We start from the raw sequence: 9,822 nt of genomic DNA on the forward strand, positions 1-9,822 counted from the left end.
TATGGCTACCACTGTGATAGTGGTATAGTTGTTAGGTTTGAGGTTAGCCACCAGTATTTCAGCAGGTGAAAAGGAGGGGATTGGTTCTTTAGGGTGGGAGAATGTGAGGTTGTTTGCATAGACTATGGCAACACCTCCACCTTTTTCTTTAAGCAGTTATGGTGAAGTATGTTGTAGCCTGGGGGGGTGTCATTATCAGAGTTTTGGGGTTTAAGCCAAGTGTCTGTTATAGAGATAATATCTAGGGTATGAAGAAATACCCATGCATGGAATTGGCTTAGTTTGTTAAGGATACTTTGAGTATTGATGGAATAGAAGGACATTTGCTTTTTAAGTGCATATGATGATTAGTATTAGGGATAGTGTTTTGTGGAATGGTAGAGTTAGGAGTAGGGCCAGGCTTAGGATGTATGTCTCCTGACAAGAGCAGGGAACTTTGGAAATAGTATGGTTTAATAGTTTGTGGGTAGTTGTGGAAGCATTTTGTCTTGACTTTGAATGTAGGAAGGTTTGAGGGAGGGATTTTTATTTTGGGGTACAGTGTAGTTATGGGAAGCATAGATGACTATTGGCTGCTGAGGGTAGAAATAGTTGTTTGAGTGAGGGTAGGTAGGGGATATATGGATGGGAGTTAAGAGTGTGGGATGTGATTTGATCATAAGTATTGGTGGTAGACGAAGGATAGTAGTAATTAAGCATGGCATGTTAAAGTGGGAGAGAGGATTTATAGTTGAGTAATGATTGATGAGAGAGAGTAAGTTGAGAATGAAGGGAGAGAGTTTTAGAAACACAGGGAGATGAGAAGTATTAAACACAGGGGTGTATGACAAGTAGATGCTGGTGAATTGATGTAATTTAGGTATAGGATGTAGATTTAAGTTTGGGTACAGAAAGGGGAAGAGTTAAAGGAAAAGGTGGGAGGAAGTTGTGGTTAGGTATAAAGGTAATAATATGGGGTGGGGATGGGGGTGGTAGAGAAGCAAAAGAATCTGTATCAATATCTGCCAAAGAGGGCATTGTATTCAATGACTGGCCTAATGAGGGCTGAGTAAAGTGGGACAATGACATCTCTAGATCTAGAAACAATCCCTTTGTTTATAAGCTCTGCAATATAGAAGGACATTCTTACATTATACACCTGTTGGTCAAAAGTGAGGTCACTGGCCATAGAAGCTCCCAAATCCTGAAGAAATGTGTCAAATCTTATGGGCATATTGTCAATGTGGTAGTTCCCTGGGGTAGATGACTTGCCAAAAGATTTAGTAATGAATTTTTTTTTGGCATTTAGTCTTAGACCATGAGTTTGAAACCAGTTCTTGCAAGATTTCTAACTCATTTGTAGATTCAGTTACTGCTCCTATCTTCTGCAAATTTAGTCAGTCAGAGCCCTTTGGTACTGGCTTTTACTTCAGAAAAGTAGATGCCAAACAGGTAAGTTATAATTATAGTTATGCAGGCTGCACTCACCCAGACAAAACATCTGCACACATTATAACTATAGTTATGTAGGCTGGACACACCTAGACATAATGTCTACACAAGTTATAACTATAGTTATTCAGTCTGCACACACCCAGACCTAATGCCTGCACAAGTTATAACTATAGTTATACAGTCTGCACACACCCAGACATGACATCTGCACAAGAGATAGCTATGGTTATACCATCTGCACACACCCAGACATAATGTCTGCACAAGTTATAACTATAGTTATGCAGACTGCACACCCAGACATAATATCTGCACAAGCTAAAACTATAGTTATCCAGTCGGCACACACCCAGACAAAACATCTTCACAAGTTAGAACTATACTTATACAGTCTGCACACACACAGACATAACATAGGTTCATAGATTAGTACTAAGCTAACTGCCCTTGTAGGACATTTTAAGCCTAGCCAACTACCCTATGTGAGAATCAAACCCTGCATTTTGTGTCTATAAGGTAAATACCTTAACCATTATTCCAACCTCCCAATCCCACATCTGCACAAGTTATAACTATAGTTATACAGTCTGCACACACCCAAACATAACATATGCAGAAGCTATAACTATAGTTATGCTGGCTGCACACACCCAGATATAACGTCTGCACAAGCTATAACTATACTTATGCAGGCTGCACACACCCAGGCATGATGTCTGCACAAGTTATAACTACAGTTATGCAGGCTGCACATACCCAGACATTACATCTGCACAAGTTATAACTATAGTTATGCAGACTGCACACACCCACACATGACGTCTGCACAAGCTTTAACTGTAGTTATACAGTCTGCACACACCCACACATAATGACTGCACAAGTTATAACTATAGTTATCAGACTGCACACTCCCAGACATTAACGTCTAGACATTTATAACTATATTTATGCAGGTTGCACACACTCAAACATAACGTCTGCACAAATTATAACTATAGTTATGTAGGCTGCACACACCCAGACATGACATTTGTACAAGTTATAAATACAGTTATACAGCCTGCACACACGCAGACATGACATCTGCACAAGTTATAACTACAGTTATGCAGGCTGCACACACCCAGCTATGACATCTGCACAAGGTATAACTATAGTTATACAGTCCACACTGACCCAGGCATAACATCCGCACAAGTTATAACTATAGTTACACAGTCCGCACATACCCAGATATAACAACTGTAGAAGTTATGAGTATAGTTATGCAGTCTGCACACACACACAGACATAACATAGGTTCATAGGTTCATAGATTAGTACTAAGCTAACTGCCCTTGTAGGACATTTTAAGCCTAGCCAACTACCCTATGTGAGAATCAAACCCTGTACTTTGTGTCTATAAGGTAAATACCTTAACCATTATGCCAAACTCCCACTCCCACATCTGCACAAGCTATAACTATAATTATACAGGCTGCACAAACACAGACATAATGTCTGTACAAGTTATAACTATAGTTATGCAGGCTGCACACACCCAGGCATGATGTCTGCACAAGTTATAACTACAGTTATGCAGGCTGCACACACCCAGACATTACATCTGCGCAGGTTATAACTATAGTAATGCAGGCTGCACACACCCACACATGATGTCTGCACAAGTTATAACTGTAGTTATACAGTCTGCACACCCACACATAACATCTGCACAAATTATAACTATAGTTAGGCAGGCTGCACACTCCCAGACATAACATCTATACAAGTTAGAACTATAGTTTTACAGTCTGCACACACACATACATAACATAGGTTCATAGATTAGTACTAAGCTAACTGCCCTTGTAGGCCATTTTAAGCCTAGCCAGCTACCCTATGTGAGAATCAAACCCTGCACTTTGTGTCTATACAGTAAATAGCTTAACCATTATGCCAACCTCCCAATCCCACATCTGCACAAGTTATAACTATAGTTATGCAGGCTGCACACACCCAGACATTGCATCTGCACAAGTTATAACTACAGTTATGCAGGCTGCACACACAAATACATGACATCTGCACAAGTTATAACTGTAGTTATACAGTCTGTGCGCACCCACACATAATGTCTGCACAAGTTATAACTATAGTTATGCAGACTGCACACTCCCAGACATAACATCTACACATTTATAACTATAGTTATGCAGGCTGTATACACACACACACACACACACACACACACACACACACACACACACACACACACACACACACACACACACACACAACGTCTACACAAGTTATAACTATAGTTGTGCAGGTTGCACACACCCATACATGACATTTGCACAAGTTATAAATACGGTTATACAGCCTGCGCACACCCAGACATGACATCTGCACAAGTTATAACTATAGTTATGCAGGCTGCACACCCAGATATGATGTCTGCACAAGATATAACTATAGTCATACAGTCCACACTTACCCAGACATTACATCTGCACAAGTTATAACTATAGTTATACAGTCCGCACTTACCCAGATGTAACACCTGCACAAGTTATGAGTATAGTTATGCAGTCTGCACACACACAGATGTAACATAGGTTCATAGGTTCATAGATTAGTACTAAGCTAACTGCCATTGTAGGCCATTTTAAGCCTAGCTAACTACCCTATGTGAGAATCAAACTCTGTACTTTGTGTGTATAAGGTAAATACCTTAACCATTATGCCAAACTCCCACTCCCACATCTGCACAAGTTATAACTATAGTTATACAGTTTGCACACACCCAGACATAACATCTGCACAAGCTATAACTATAGTTATGCAGGCTGCACACACACAGACATAATGTCTGCACAAGTTATAACTATAGTTATGCAGGTTGCACATACCCAGGCATGATGTCTGCAGAAGCTATAGCTATAGTTATGCAGGCTGCACACACACACACACACACACACACACACACACACACACACACACACACACACACACACACAGACATGACATTGGGACAAACTATAACTGTAGTTATGCAGGCTGCACACACCCCAACATAATGTATGCACAAGTTATAACTATAGTTATGCAGATTGCACACACCCAGGCATGATGTCTGCACAAGTTATAACTACAATTATGCAGGCTGCACACACCCAGACATTGCATCTGAGCATGTTATACCTATAGTTATGCAGACTGCACACACCCAGGCATGATGTCTGCACAAGTTATAACTACAGTTATGCAGGCTGCACACACACACACACACAGACATGACATCGGGACAAACTATAACTGTAGTTATGCAGGCTGCACACACCGACATAATGTATGCACAAGTTATAACTATAGTTATGCAGGCTGCACACACCCAGACATTGCATCTGCACATGTTATAACTATAGTTATGCAGACTGGACACACCCAGGCATGATGTCTGCACAAGTTATAACTATAGTTATGCAAGCTGCACACACCCAGACATTGCATCTGCACATGTTATAACTATCGTCATGCATGCTGCTTGCACACAGATGTAACATCTGCACATGTTATAATACAGTTATGCAGGCTGGACATACCCCGACATGACATCTGCACAAGTTCTAATTATAGTTATAAGTTGTGCAGATGTCATGTCTGGGTGTGTGTAGGCTGCATAACTATAGTTATAATTTGTGCAGGTATATACTGAATGATGGACCTGATGAGGGCTCTGTGATGATTTCCTTCGACCTAGATGCCATACACTTGCTTAGAAGTTAATGAGCATAGAATTATTTCCTTACTACTTTAGACACATGTTGGTTGAAAACTAGATTGCTGTCTACGTGTCCCCAAATCCCTGACTTCTGGATCTACTCTTAGGAGTGTGTTATCATTGAGGTAGTTCCTTAGTCAGCTGACATCCTGAGGGGTACCGTTACGCATTTATTGGCAATGAGTTTTAAATCATGTCTATGACACCAGTTATGGTGAATATTAGTGTCTGTGACGGTTCTACGACTGCTCCCACTTTGCAAATGATACCAGTTATGGTGAATATTAGTGTCTGGGAGGATTCTATGACTGCTCCCACTTTGAATATGACACCAGTTATGGTGAATATTAGTGTCTTGGAGGTTTCTACGAGTGCTCCCACTTTGAATATGACACCAGTTATGGTGAATATTAGTGTCTGGGAGGATTCTATAACTGCTCAATTTTGGTGAATATTAGTGTCTGGGAGGATTCTACGAGTGCTCCCACTTTGCATATGACACCAGTTACGGTGAATATTAGTGTCTGGGAGGATTCTGTGACTGCTCCCACTTTGCATATGACACCAGTTATGGAGAATATTAGTGTCTGGGAGGATTCTACAACTGCTCCCACTTTGCATATGACACCAGTTATGGTGAATATTAGTGTCTGGGAGGATTCTATGACTGCTCCCACTTTGCATATGACACCAGTTATGGTGAATATTAGTGTCTAGGAGGATTCTACAACTGCTCCCACTTTGCATATGACACCAGTTATGGTGAATATTAGTGTCTGGGAGGATTCTATGACTGCTCCCACTTTGCATATGACACCAGTTATGGTGAATATTAGTGTCTGGGAGGATTCTATGACTGCTCCCACTTTGCATATGACACCAGTTATGGTGAATATTATTGTCTGGGAGGATTCTATGACTGCTCCCACTTTGCATATGACACCAGTTGTGGTTAATATTAGTGTCTGGGAGGATTCTATGACTGCTCCCACTTTGCATATGACACCAGTTATGGTGAATATTAGTGTCTGGGAGGATTCTATGACTGCTCCCACTTTGCATATGACACCAGTTATGGTGAATATCAGTGCTTGGAAGGATCCTTCGACTGCTCCCACTTTGCATATGACACAAGTTATGGTGAATATTAGTGACTGAGAGTATTCTACAACTGCTCCCACTTTGCATATGACACCAGTTATGGTGAATATTAGTGTCTGGGAGGATGTTATGACTGCTCTCACTTTGCATATGCCACCAGTTATTGTGAATATTAGTGTCTGGGAGGATCCTACAATTGCTCCCACTTTGCATATGACACCAGTTATGGTGAATATTAGTATCTGTGAGGATTCTACAAATGTCCACTTTGCATATGACACCAGTTATGGTGAATATTAGTGTCTGGGAGGATTTTATGACTGCTCCCACTTTGCATATGACACCAGTTATTGTGAATATTAGTGTCTGGGAGGATTCTATGACTGCTCCCACTTTGCATATGACACCAGTTATGGTGAATATTGATGGCTGGGAGGATTCTATGACTGCTCCCACTTTGCATATGACACCAGTTATGGTGAATATTAGTGTCTGGGAGGATTCTATGACTGCTTCCACTTTGCAATCATCTGCAAACCCTGCTAGTGAAGAACAGCACCAAGCAGTGAGCCATGAGTGACTCCAGTAATGACCAGCCTCTTTGTGGAGATGGACTCCCCTATTCTAACTTGCAGGGTCATATATGAGATCCAGCATGTAACAAGAGGGTTTATGCCTTATTATGTGAGTCTGTTTACGATGCTCGAGTGGGGTATTGCATCAAATTCCTTGGTCAGGTCAAGGTAGCGATATGCACTGTTTTGCCCTTGTCCATTGCCTGGGAGATCCTCTCCAAGACGTAGGCATGATCATAGGTTCATAGGTGCATAAGATGATACCAGGCTATTGGCCCGGAAGCCCCTAGCCAAGAATTTCACCCATGTTCCCTCATAGTCAGCACCTGTTTCCCCTATCCAGCTAGGACACAGGTGGGATCCCAGGGGTGTATTTTCTGTTTCCCATGCAGTCGTCCGGGTTCCTCTTAAAGAGGTCTAGAGAGGTACTCTGCTTGACATAGAGAGGGAGTCTATTCCACAGATGGGAGAGTCTTTAGTACACAAATCTATCCCACCAACAAGTTCTATTAACGTCACAGACCAGGTTAAGGCCTTGCATATGGGTTGTAAAAGTGGAGTTTGTCTTACGGATATGCAGCAACTCCATCAAGGCTGGGTCTGAAATGGCCTTGTATGCCTGACACAGGTCACCTCTGAGCAGTATGTATGAGACTGAGTAGAGGTACAGGGCTTTTAGCCTATCTGTATAGGATAGGTGTTTGAGACCCAGGATTTTCCTGGTCAGGAACCTCTGTGGTCTCTCCAGCTGCTGTATGTGCTTGGCAAGGTACATGTCATGTACATGTACATGTGCTTGGCCTTGTGGGACATTTTAAGTCTAGCCCATTTTCCCGTGGTTAGAATCAAACCCTGTACCTCTTGTCTGTGAGGTAAACACATTAACGATCATGCCATCCCCCAACCCAATTCCTGAACTTCCCTTGACAAAACCAAACTGGGTTGGATCCAGTGTTTGGAGATTTCCGATGTCATTATTAATAATTTTTAATGTTAATTCTTTCCATAACTTTGCATGTGAGACTAACTACTCAGACTAATGGGTCTGTAGTTTCCAAGGTCCATAGAAGGCCCACCTTTATGCAGAGGGATAACTGTTGTAGTTTTACACTCATGTGGCATGAAGCCTGGCTGGAAACTATGGTTAAATAGTGAATCCAGTGGTCCTGATGGCAGACTGCCACACAACCCAATATATTGGTCATCGGATACTCCATTGTGAGACACACTCATCCCCCCCCCCCCTAACAGGCTGAGCAAGGAGACAGTTATGGTCTGTTGCCTATCAGAGGCAAGGATCCACCAGATCACATGCACTCGGGACATTAAACTATAAGTACCAGTATGGCTCAGTCATAGTTTATGTGGGTGTTAATGGCCAGAGATGTACCTCCCTTAACTATAGTAAGAGCGACCTGATTGAGCTTTCAGATTATGTGTCTCAGGCAGGTATGAACCTAGCTCTGGGCAGCATTCTACCTTCTCCAAGGATGATACTGAAATATAAGCAGAAGATGACTGAATTTAACAATTAGCTTAGTTACTGGTGTCATTCTAAGGGGTCCAATTTTTGTCATATTGGAAGTACATGATTGACAGACCACTCTGTTTTGTCAGAGATTGTCTGCACATGTCCCCACTAGGCTTTCAGTTACTGGCCACCCCTTTTTAGGCAATGCCAATCTGATAAACTTTCTAACATAACACACTTTATGCAAGATAAACTAAAGGTGTTACTGCTGAATGCTAGAAGTCTCACCAAGAAGCTGCACTCCCTGGAAGTGCTTCTTACCCTGGAGAGTGCTGACATTTCTGCATTACTGAGACATGGATTAAAGCCATCGAAGACACCTCAGCAGTACAAGGCTATAATGCCTTCCATACATTTACACCAGCTACTGCACAAGAAAGGACAAAAGGTGGAGGTGTATCAGTCTACATAAAAGTAAGCACACCTCAAGACTGGTCAAACAATATGACATACTTGAGCTGCTCCATGTCCAGCTAACCTTAGGTAAAGTCCAATGCCATATTCTTGCTAGCTATAGGTCCCCATCCATGTGCCAGGATAACCGTTCCACATATTTGAATGTCAATCACAATTCACCCCAACACCATATTCATGGGTGGTTTGAGCTATCATACCATAAACTGGGATAGATACCCAACCACTTATCTGCAGGCTTAAAGAGTCCGGGATTTTATCAATGCAAATACCCTGAAACAGCTAGTCTGCACACCTCCTAGGGGGTAAGTATCCTAGATCTGGAATTTACAAATATTTAGGAATGTTGCATCTCCCACTTGTGCATTGTCCTCTCTTGTCAGATCAGATCACAAAACTGCAACTCTTGAAATAAATATAAAGGATGAAATTCCAGCAACAGAACCTTTAAGAACTTTTGCAAGGCTAACTACATCCTATTAGGGGATGATATAGCTAAATTCCAAGCTCCACAAACTCAGAGAACACAGTGGGCTATGTGGAAGTGTTTATGGAAACTCTACAAACATGTACCTGACCAGGTGACCAGGCATCTGCAACAGCTGGTGCAACCACAAAGGTTAAGCACTAAAAGAATACAGGTTGTAAGTAATATCACCTATGTGGACCAATTAAGGCCCGGTCCTATATTTGGTCTCCTACACACTACTGGGGGCAATCTATGCCTAAACTAAAAGATATTCTCTGATCCAGCCCTGATGGATCTGCTACACATTCACAAAACAAACAGCATTAGTAGTACCCAATCTAAGGGTCTAAACCTCATCTGTGACATAAACAAAACATGTTGGAGGGACCAGGATGTGACTCAAAGGTTACCACTTTTATGGAAGAGACTCTCCATTCATGTGAAACAGAGCTGTTCCCTAAGCCTATTCAAATGCAATTTGGATCAATGGATGGGAAATTGCAAATTCACCCATGGCTTGTTGCCTGCA

The sequence above is a fragment of the Protopterus annectens genome, chromosome 2.part1 (genome assembly GCF_019279795.1).
Source record: "Protopterus annectens isolate FY-2018-M chromosome 2.part1, PAN1.0, whole genome shotgun sequence".
Taxonomy (NCBI): domain Eukaryota; kingdom Metazoa; phylum Chordata; order Ceratodontiformes; family Protopteridae; genus Protopterus; species Protopterus annectens.